This window comes from Macrosteles quadrilineatus, unplaced genomic scaffold (genome assembly GCF_028750875.1).
Source record: "Macrosteles quadrilineatus isolate MER2022 unplaced genomic scaffold, UCM_ALF_1.0 Scaffold_3__2_contigs__length_128488019, whole genome shotgun sequence".
NCBI lineage: Eukaryota > Metazoa > Arthropoda > Insecta > Hemiptera > Cicadellidae > Macrosteles > Macrosteles quadrilineatus.
Genome location: NW_026542596.1, coordinates 91,393,410 through 91,405,624, shown reverse-complemented (window position 1 = coordinate 91,405,624; position 12,215 = coordinate 91,393,410). Strand labels below are relative to the sequence as shown.

Genomic DNA, 12,215 nt, shown 5'->3' with positions numbered 1-12,215 from the left:
CATGTCAATCGGTTCAGTAGTTTCGGAGGAGTAATCGTCACAAAAAACCTGCATAGATTTAACCCAATACACTAGTAAAATGTGGTGAGATAGTCCTAAACTTCATCTATTTTCTTGGCTTCAAACTTTTATATCACACGGGGAGTGTATTCTGTGTATAGTCGTAATACTAAAATCAATTTCTTTTAATTTTTGATTGTTATGAGTTAAATTTACGTCTAATTTAAATGTAGAATTTTCAACGCCATCGGTATTTTTAGTTAATAAGCGTATTGTCCAACACGGTTGTGTTGCCAATCTATTCATTAATCAACCAAATTACAAATTGCATCCGGGTTTAAAACCAATCCCGCTTAGTGTGGAACCAAAAACCAAACACTTCAAGATTTGAACAATAATCACTAACCAGCCAATGACAATCACCTCATTTCACAGAGCCATAAAAGGAACTAATCTATCAAAATACTGATTCACTTTACGCAGACCAGTCAATCCGAGGAACCTGAAAGACTACAATCGTCTAAACTTGCTCCATAGCTTGACAATATGCTTCACAAACCTACACCCGATAATCTACCATTTCCCAATTACCTTTCAACAAAAACACCAACCTACATACAACCAAAGCCTATTGAGTCCGATTTTCAAAAATGAAATCCAAATAAAACTGATACACAAAACCATGATTCCTCCTACTCTTTAATACTTTCCTAAGAATGGCGACCATACAAAGTAGGTATAAAGCCAAGTATGAATGGAGATGATTGTAGAATGAGTGGCGCGAGCTTGTCTTGTTAGTGACTAAGGCCGTCACATTCCTTAGACACAGCTGTCAATTAATTAATAGCCCATACAGCTAATGGCAACTGAACTTGAAAAACAACTTCGTCAAAATCGTGAATCTCCTAAAACAAGCGTTGAAGAACGGATATTTATTTTGGAGGAATGTAAAGATAATGAAGAAGGACGTAATGGTTTATTAAATGCAATTTAACGTAGGTAAACACTTTCTTGAGTCAGGAGGAGAGTGGCAGAAGGCTAGATTCAGTGTACAGTACGACTCAGCCCGTCGGACGGTTCGATACAGTGATGCGCGGAGGAATTGTGGCAGTATACTGCGCGGCTACCCAGCTGATAAGGTACCATCTACTATGCTCTACTTCACGACATTCTAGTAAACTACACACGTACTCACAAGTATTTAGATATTCACTAGTGAGTGCACTATGTAAAAAGTCCATTGTTCAAGGTTGAAAATATATTTCTCGAAGTTCTCTAAGTATAATCTTACTAACATTATGAATGTGAAAGTTTGTGTGTATGTATGTTTGTTTGTTTGAAGTTCAATCACGCATTAACTATGATGATACCTTACGTTCCCGATTAACATATATAGGCATAGGCCTACTCTTATCTCAAAGATCCTTTCGGGCTCCGTCCCAGTGGCTCTGGAGATTCCCATGTATTCATCGGTACTTATCAGTATTCATTTTTTAAGTTAAGAATTTTGCCAGCTGTTTCAACTACAAAGGATGGTTCTATCATATTCAATAGCATTAAACATTTATAGGGTTTACCGATAGGGTGCAGCACTATTATTTTTTACTTTCTTTCCCTATACATAGTATAATTTAGAGAAAGTATTGTTTTCGTCAACATTTTCGAGTTTAAGTTTTGAGTGGATATCCATTTTGGGTCCCCCTGAACCCAAAAAAGTGGTTTTCGAAGTGATGTCTGTGTATGTGGATGTGTACAGAGCTACGGACCAAACCTGTTGTCCGATTTTGATGAAATTTAGTTTGTAGGTACTAATCCATGGTATCTCCGGGAGTTTTTTTTCATTTTTTTGAAATTGTGATTTTTAATGGGGATTTCTCCATAAAATAACGGAAGATTCAGATTTTCTCGAATATGCCCGAACGATTTTGATAAAAATTCAGTGTGTTATAGTAATTTAGATTCTGAACAAAATTGTACAAATCCCATTTCCGTAAAAAATACGGTTCAAAACTTATTGTAACTTATGTTATTTTCCCATTAAAAATGCCATAAAATTACAAAAAAATCGCATGTTGGAATACCCCGGTTCTGATTAAAATTAATGAGTAATAGTCCTTATAATTCTAAATAAAATAATGCAACCCCCATTACTGTAACGATTACGGTTCAAAAGATATCGCAACTTTTGTGATTTTTCCTACAAAATTGTCATAGTTACTTCACCGCTTACCCATGATAAAGGTTTTTGACAAGCTTATGGGAGAAAGTATGTGTCAGACTGCTTTTACCGTTTACTTCATTTATGACAACAGCTAATTGGAACCAAGCAGCAACAAAAAGCTGTGATACACAATGGGAACTGACAAAAAAGGAGTTTTTATAGTTATGCTTTTGTTTTTGATTTATAAATAATTTGTAATATTGTGCGAATTTTTGGTAATTTACTTTTTTCTGTTGTTTAGGTTCAGCGGAAGAGCATTATTATGGCTATGATAGATGTTTTTACCATAGCATACCGCAAATTAAAAGAACCATATTTTCTCAAACCGTGTCCTACCCCATTGCAAACACAAAGCACGAGTATAACTGCAATAAGCATTTTATACTTACACGCCAACCCCGTATGAAGGACGGGTACTCTACTAGTATTACTAATATTGTAAATGTGAAAGTTTGTGTGTGTGTTTGTTTGTATGTTTGTTGTTTATGTTTGTGAGCTATGTTTCAAGTCTCTAGCTCATCGGGAAGTTAATTTAAAATTGATTGCAAAATTTGTACCGGATTAAGAAAGCGTGCTAATAAAAACGTTTGAAATAAGTAGCCTAATTAATTTATCTAAACTGTTTAGTCTTTTGTTAAACATTAAATTGTAGGCCGAGGAACAGCTGTTAAATTACAATTCACATGTAACCGCTTTTTAGAAAGTTGTTCAGCACAGCTGATCCTTGAAAATGGACTTTAGGAACAAATTAAACATGAGGTGCAAAGCATTAAAGGAAATCACTTTTTGTGCCACTATTCATAGGTGAGCTAGAACATAAGCTTTAAAATTATACCTCAGTCGTAAAAATTGGTTAAGTAGATTGGCTGGGAAAGGAATGTAACAAGGAAACCCCTGATTGGGTATTAGGTATACTGTGCAGTTTAGGTATTTAGGTATAGATACGCATATCGGTCCTCCAGAAAGCATGAATCAGCCGGTACAAACCCACAACGGTAGGGGACAATACACAAATGTAGCAGTAGCGTGAGTTGTTCAGTTTATAGTTGGGGGAAAGTTATGTATTTTTGCTGTGTGTTACATCCTTTGTCAGTTTTATAGCCTAATAACCTTTTTCAGCCCCTTTCTATGATTATTAGGGTAGCAAAATATAACAGTTTATTTGATTATTAAATCCTAATACCATTTCGTGGAATATTTTAATCAGTAGAGTTTATATTTTTTATTTTTAAATCTTTTCTATATACAGTAGTTTAGGTTTTTGTGTTTTTCTATGTATTATTTTATTTGACAATAGTGAAAAGGTTTGAATTTCTTCGATAACAAATCATTCTGTGTCGCTTCTGTGTTCATATTTGTTTTAATTGTGTACACACCAGCCAGTACTATTTTTAACTTTGAACGAACCACATCCCATAACTAGTAAGAATATTAAATATTTAAATCATAAACTAGACGACTAATTTACAATAAAAAATCCATCTGATTTATGGACATTTTACAAACGAACACAACAACTATTATTGTAAGAAAGTACAAAATCCTTGTGATTGCAACCACAAATGCGAACTCTCACAGGAGGAATCGATCATCGTGATGACGTCAAACGGGGTCGGTTACATTATAAAGTATTTGTTTGATAATTCGCGTTCGTGACGATCGCTGTGTCGTTTTCATTTGAATGCAGTAGGCACAATCGATGTGGGACATAAAGGAACCAGCGGCAGTGATTCGGGCTTTACGTGGGTATCGCACGCGAACCGATCAATCCGGTAGGTTGGTAGACCTGCTCTGGACAATACCTCATCAACAGACCAGCATAGAGATGTAAGATTAATGGGACTAACAGGTTGGTAGACGTGCTCTGGATAATGCCTCATCAACAGACCAGCAGAGAGATGTAAGATTAATGGGACTAACAGGTTGGTAGACGTGCTCTGGATAATGCCTCATCAACAGACCAGCATAGAGATGTAAGATTAATGGGACTAACAGGTTGGTAGACGTGCTCTGGACAATGCCTCATCAACAGACCAGCAGAGAGATGTAAGATTAATGGGACTAACAGGTTGGTAGACGTGCTCTAGACAATACCTCATCAACAGAACAGCATAGAGATGTAAGATTAATGGGACTAACAGGTTGGTAGACGTGCTCTGGATAATGCCTCGTCAACAGACCAGCAGAGAGATGTAAGATTAATGGGACTAACAGGTTGGTAGACGTGCTCTGGATAATGCCTCATCAACAGACCAGCAGAGAGATGTAAGATTAATGGGACTAACAGGTTGGTAGACGTGCTCTGGATAATGCCTCATCAACAGACCAGCATAGAGATGTAAGATTAATGGGACTAACAGGTTGGTAGACGTGCTCTGGACAATGCCTCATCAACAGACCAGCAGAGAGATGTAAGATTAATGGGACTAACAGGTTGGTAGACGTGCTCTGGATAATGCCTCATCAACAGACCAGCAGAGAGATGTAAGATTAATGGGACTAACAGGTTGGTAGACGTGCTCTGGACAATGCCTCGTCAACAGACCAGCAAAGGTATAAGATTAATGGGACTAACAGGTTGGTAGACCTACTTTGGACAATACCTCATCAACAGAACAGCATAGAGATATAAGATTAATGGGACTAACAGGTTGGTAGACGTGCTCTGGACAATGTCTCATCAACAGACCAGTAGAGATAAAAGATTAATGGGACTAGCAGGTTAGTAGACCTACTCTGGACAATACCTTATCAACAGGACAGCAGAGATAAAAATATTAATGAGCCTAACAGGTTAGCAGATCTGCTCTGGACAATGTCCCATCAACAGACCAGCAGATTAATGGGACTGTCAGGTTAGTAAATCAGCAATTTGGTTCTATGAATCTACAGCAAGTAAATAAGTACACATACATCTGAACACCCTGTATGCAAATTTGACTGATTCGTCATATAGCTGTCTCACTGAAATAAACTAGCATGGTATTGTACTCATCAACTCAAAACATTGAACTACTCTGTAAAAAACAAATCCAGAACATGTGAACAAGATTCGAAAGTATATTTAGAACTACTCTAGTTTATTTTGTTAAAGTATACATAGCTACGCGATTCTTACAGCAAGCTCTCAATAATTTTTTTTTACAAAGTTCTTGGCAAACACAAACTGCAATCATCTTACTAACCCTATCTGAACATGCAAACTGCGTTCATTGATTTCAGCACAATCAAACGACCTTGAGGCGTTTTGCAAACCAATTTGTTGTCAGTTTTTCTATTTATTACGATACAGGCTTACTTTATTACATTACAGCTAGTCAACTTAGACATGATGCAAACTCACTCATGTCATATTTTATATTTATACAAATGGAGGCAACAACACACATACAAATCAACAATACAAATAGATTTTCCCACGTAGAAGCGATTGAAAAAAAAAAAAAAAAAAAAAAAAAAAAAAACAGTATTGAATACGTTACTCAGTAACGGATTAGTTTAACTTTGCGTAAAATAAGTTACCAGCTTTCTAAATGGGTTCGAGTGAACCAATGTAATATTATGTGGTAGTGTATTGATGAGTCTCAAATCAAAAATTAAAGGGCCATAAGAAAAAACGGCGACTCCAGACGTGGAACGACTGACATATAAGATAGCTATAACCTATAACAGCGATAAGATCTCGGGTAGCATCAGCATAATCTCGTGTTCCTCGCTAGCACCAACTCTCCCAGGTCAACTTCGTTACCAGTACATCCTACTGAATCTTAAATCTCTTCATTTCGAACAAATCCAGAAATTTAGAATGATGCGTACGTAAACCAACGAAATCATTTAAAAAACTTTGGAGAAATTAAATTACAAAACGAAGGAACCAATTAGCAACCCCAAAGCCAATCTTAGGCACGTGTTGCATTAAACTCCTCCCCTCGGTTTAACGTCTTGTTATGACGTGTAAATTCATTGTTTGGCGCAATAAATAACACAAAAGTTGCTCTATCACTTGTATACACGCGACAGACCCAACACCCGGCCGGACCTCACGCAAACTAGCGCTATCATACGAGACCCTTTAATTGTTTAATGTCCATTGATGTGTTTGAAGAATCGATGATATAAGTTATCAAAAGTGGAATTGACGTCGAGGCCAAATAACACGACTTAAAAATACACACTCGCTCCTTTCGTAGCGTAGATAAGCTTCAAGAAAGGATTATTAAGCAATGGTGGGCTCCCCCAAACGTTTGGTCAAGTTATAATGTTATATTAATGGATATTGACCAATTTTAGGGTTTTATTTTGAGTAAATTAGGTATCCTACAAAATCAGGATTGACACACACCTTTTACAGTAGTTTGGTAGCTAGCCGGTTCTAGTGCATAGCAATTAGAAGGTCACCGGTTAAATCACAAGGAAAGCCGTACAAATTTCAAACCATAAAAACTACTGTTTTTATGGTTTGAAATCAGGCCAGCTGTCATTGACACGATTGTTTAATAAATGGCCCTGGCCAAGGGAACAGCTGGTCTTAGTAACTTAGTCAGTATCATCATAGATAAAACATACTCCCTTCCAAAAAGTAAAGCACAAATCATGAAAACAACCCTAAAATAATAGAAACAAGATTTCGTCTACCCCAGCGATCAGTGTGGACGTACATGAACTACACAAAAAACAAGCTTCAAAATTCACAATGGGATGAGGAGTGTACTTGTGTTGCTTAGTCTATGGTAACATACGTCGATGGTCAGTAACAAAATAGATCATCTTACTCCATTTCACTCACTGTATATTCATACTTACTTAAACATAGCTAATTTTAAAGCGATGTGTCAACAAGGACTTTAGCAGCTTGTAGAGGTTTAATATTTTCTTTACTTTTTTTAACGAACTTAGTTTAGGCGTTAGTATATTTACCAAAATATATGTATTTTTCATTATTTGATATAATTAGGCCCATTCAGGCTCTCATGGGTTGTCACTCGTCTCACGTTTCCTTCACAAACTCAACTCCTTTGTAAGAGTCTGCATGTATTACAGTTTCCCTGGAAAACTTATTACCTAATTAATCATTAGGCCTCAATCAATAGTATATTTCAAGAGTAGAAAGTGAGTCATTACACATTTGAGACCATGTTTGAAGAGCGAGATTTATCGAACACTTTAAATATGGCCGAAAATATGTATAGACCCACCTTCACTCGTGTTTTGAACGTTATTTTTCGTTACTTTACAAAGACTAGCTATTTTCTTAATTAAAACAGACATTGGATATTTCTATTTTACAGTTAGGTACATTAATAACGCAAAGCATTGTTTAGGTTATGCATTCAATTTAGAGGTTAATATTTACATTGGTTGTACTACAGTTGTTTTGGTTTTTGCAAATTGGAACAGTTGACAAAACAATAACAAATGTTTGTTTGTTTACGTCAGCAAAATAAAAAAGATGGTAAACAATATTGAATATCATCACTATCTATATAATTAACTAGCTGTACCCGCGGGCTTTGCCCCGTTTAACTTTATAAGTGAGCTCGTTCGCATGGCTCAATCACGTCCTGGTTGAAGTTCGTTCGCTACGCTCACTCACTTTTGGGTTGGAGCTCGTTCGCTGCGCTCACTTGCCTTCAGGTTAGCTCGTTCGCTACGCTAACTCGCCTCCAGGTTGAAGTTCGTTCGCTACGCTCACTCACCTTTCGGTTACAAATTAGCTGTTGTCATAAATGTAAAAGAAATAATAGTGCTGCACCCTGTTGGTGATCTTTGTAACTTTAATGCTATTGAACATCATAGAACAGAACCAACTTGTTTAATTGAAACAGCTGTTAAGATTCATTAATTCCATTTATATGAGTAGGTACTTATAAGGTTAACATGGGAAACTCCAGAGCCACTGGGGCGGAGCCTGAGAGTCCGATCAGAATAAAAACAGCTTAGTTTTCCTATTTAATGCCTAAAGAATAAGTGTACCAAATTTCAGCCTCATAGGTAAATGGGAAGTAAGAGAATTAGTGATGAGTGAGTGAGTCAGTCAGTGAGTCAGTGAGGGCTTTGCATTTTATATAAATAGATACGCTACATGAAACTTTGTCGGTTGAACTCCTCCGCCATTTCTTAGCCGATTTTATCCATTGACTTCTCATTGGAAAGAGCGTGTCGCGTAGATTTGCAAACTGGTCATACATTTTTGAAAAAGTCCCTTGGCCTCTGCCCCATTGGCTTTGAAAGTTCCCATGTTATCCTTATGGAGAACACAATTGTTTACATTTTGATCAGCTGTATAATTTAATTGCTGTTATTTATTTTTCAATACAAAGTCTTTTAAACTCATCGGAAATGATGATGGCTTTTATTTGTTTTAAAATAACTACTTTACGGCTTTGGAATTGCTCGATTTCGAGCAACGTGTTTACTAGTTAATATTAACCGGTTACAAAGTCTGCTTATTTCTAAACGTCATGGTATTTTAGATGAGGTCAATACTTCAGTATGATAAATGTTTTTGGGCATCACTTACCTTATTAAAATCAGGAGAACACAGTCCTTGTCATATCACAGTTCATTACACGTACACACTGATACAAATACAAAAATAAAAATAAACTAAATAAAAAATCACAGACTAAAGTTCTCAACTCCGACGTTTCGCCGCACCAATAAAAACGTGACAAGTCGTGGTAGGCGCTCACAACGTTACGTGAGAAGACAAAATAACCTTGAAAACACCGCACGTTTTTATTGGTGTGGCGAAACGTCGGAGTTGAGAACTTTAGTCTGTGATTTTATATTTAGTTTTATTTTTAATTTTGTATTTTTATCAGTGTGTATATGCAATCAACTGTGATATGACAAGGACTGTGATTCTCCTGATTTCAATAAGGTGAGTGATGCCCAAAAACATTTATCATACTAGTCTGCTTACTCGGTATCAATTAGTAATTAAAAACAGCGCTATCTGTTGATCAACTGCGTCAAAACTGACGACAACTTCATGGAGATGGAATGTTCCACCAATAGTAAACAACTAGTGTAACTGTTGCTCGAATTCGAGCAATTGAAAAGTATTATACAGGTGTTATTTCAAAACGAATAACAGTCATAATTTCCGATATAAAAGAGTCAACTCCAAGATAATGCAATCAATCACTCCACTCCAGTTATTGAAACTGAAAACGAATGCTTTTGTGTGTATCATGTGTTTACTATGAACAGCTGTAATTAATACAAATTATTCGTCAGTTTAATTATACAAAATACTAGCTGTACCCGGCAGACGTTGTCTTGCCTTTGACTATTTATAATTTAAGTACCGTTACGCTTAATTTTCAAGATGATCTCGTTCGCATGGCTCAATCACGTCCTGGTTGACGTTCGTTCGTTACGCTCACTCACCTTTAGGTTGGAGCTCGTTCACTACGCTCACTCACCTTTAGGTTGGAGCTCGTTCGCTGCGCTCACTTGCCTTCAGGTTAGCTCGTTCGCTACGCTAACTCACCTCCAGGTTGAAGTTCGTTCGCTACGCTCACACACCTTTTGGTTGCAAATTAGCTGTTGTCATAAATGTAAAAGATATAATAGTGCTGCACCCTGTTGGTAATCCATGTAACTTTAATGCTATTGAACATCATAGAACAGAACCAACTTGTTTAATTGAAACAGCTGTTAAGATTCATTAATTCCATTTCTCATAAGGTTAACATGGGAAACTCCAGAGCCACTGGGGCGGAGCCCTTTTGACGGATCAGCACCAAACTTCACACAAACCTTCCTTGAATAATGCTTAATAATGCCTGAAAGTTTCATTACAATCTGTCGAGCGGTGTCCGAGTTTATCCCTGCCAAACAAACAAATATATATACAAACATCCTCTTTTATACTTATAGATTTTCTTTAATAAGAAGAAATACATTGGGATTTTGATGGCCTGTAGGGCAAACCCCGAGGACTTTTATTACAGGAATTGGTGAAAGGGGCATCTACACAAAAAATACTTTATTTTGACACGTAGTTTGTAAAAATCTCTTCATTATCAACGGAGGAGTAGTGTTTCGTAGAAATCGCCTTCACGTATTATATATAAGGATTCTACACTCTCACCGTGCATAATATTTACAAAAGTACACAGCTGTCTTACTGTAGGCGAAGTTGGTGTTTTACGTATGTTTTATTCATGATAGCTATTACAGCCTCTATTTGTACGTATATAAAGGTATTTAACGAACCGCTGCTACAAGAGTAAGAGAGCAGCTGCCTAGGCACCGTACACTATACAGTAGTCTCAGCACGATACACTCCCACGACCACAATCAATATACCGATATCCGCGACCTCAGCATAAATTATCAACGCTGCCTCGCCTTTTACCCATTGACCGGAATAAAAATAGAGAGCCTCAGCTGACGTACGTCGCCATCTTGACAGCTGACGAGTTAGGAAAGAATATCGAGCTTGAATCAAGGTTAGCTTGTTGCGCTGCAAAACTGAATCTTTGGTAAATCTTTGTACGAGTAAGGTAGAATTAATGTCACAGGTTGACTAAAGTTTGGAAGGTAGTTCCAGAACTTAAAACATATAGTTATAGTACCATCAATGATTATAGAATTCTAATTTTGTATGCTATCCTTGACGTCATCATCGAATAAACAACCTTTTACACAGTTTTACAAAATATATAAGTATAAAAGAGGATGTTTGTATATATATTTGTTTGTTTGGCAGTGATAAACTCAGACACCGCTGAACCGATTGAAACGAGACTTGGTACATACGTATAGAATGTCATGGAATAGGTTTATTCACCATCAATTTCGTGATCCGTCCAATCGGCTCCGCCCCAGTGGCTCTGGAGTTTCCTGTGTTGTTGTGGTCAGTCACGGTGGCCGAGGTAGAGAGAGTGCAGAGTGCGTGTAACTCTGACCTGTGGTCAGTCACCCCTGTGTTGTTGTTGTGGTCAGTCACCCCTGTGTTGTTGTTGTGGTCAGTCACGGTGGCCGAGGTAGAGAGAGTGCAGAGTGCGTGTAACTCTGACCTGTGGTCAGTCACCCCTGTGTTGTTGTGGTCAGTCACGGTGGCCAAGGTAGAGAGAGTGCAGAGTGCGTGTAGCTCTGGCCTGTGGTCAGTCACCCCTGTGTTGTTGTGGTCAGTCACGGTGGCCGAGGTAGAGAGAGTGCAGAGTGCGTGTAGCTCTGGCCTGTGGTCAGTCACCCCTGTGTTGTTGTGGTCAGTCACGGTGGCCGAGGTAGAGAGAGTGCAGAGTGCGTGTAGCTCTGGCCTGTGGTCAGTCACCCCTGTGTTGTTCAATCAACCGCAGGGGGCTCACGCTTGCGTGGGTTCGTGGCCTGGGCGACCACGCGGACCCTAGCTCTCCCAGAGGGGAGGTAACTGCCCGGTGTCAGACCCGGCACTTCAGGTAGACCACAGTTATGGACGACTGGTAAGCGCCAGCCCCTTAGGGGGAGCCTCCAGTGACATTCCCTCCATTCAGGGTGGGGGGGGGGGTGTTTAGCTCTCAGTGATGCCGTTAATTCCGCCTCTCCTCATCTACCTGTAACTGTGGTTGTGACTGAGTCCTACCTGTTGTGTTCGACTGACATTTTGTGAGGCATATCCTCGACTTTGGAAGTAGCCTCGTCCTGGGAGGTGAAATACCTAGCCCCCAGAGGGGAGGTAAATGCTCCGTGTTGGTATCGGCATTTTCAAGTTGGCCACAGACATGGTCGACTGGGCATCGGGTCCCAGTGACATTCCTTTATCCAGGATGGAGGGGTGTTTAGCTCTAGGAGAGATGGAAGTACATCATAATCTCTAACCTACCTGTGTCTGTGGTTCTTTGGGCTTCGGCCTGCTTGTTGTGTGCGACCAGCATTCAGCGGGCAAATCCTCGACTTTGGAAGTAACCTTTCCTGGAGGTGAAAACGGGCAAGTACCCGCAGCTCACGGGGACACTCAAGGGCAACGTAACTTTCCGCAGTGTGAGGGCAACGGTTTGTA

General features: G+C 38.6%; 1 protein-coding gene across 1 annotated transcript in view; it reads left to right on the top strand.

The window, feature by feature from the left end:
* Nucleotides 1-1,065: 1,065 nt before the first annotated feature.
* LOC128990958 (cyclin-dependent kinase-like 4) overlaps nucleotides 1,066-12,215 on the top strand; it is a 43,074-nt gene continuing 31,924 nt past the window's right edge. Inside the window, exon 1 of the mRNA XM_054413634.1 lies at nucleotides 1,066-1,139. The gene's annotated coding sequence lies outside the window, so the exon portion shown is untranslated. The remainder of the gene's footprint in view (nucleotides 1,140-12,215) is intronic.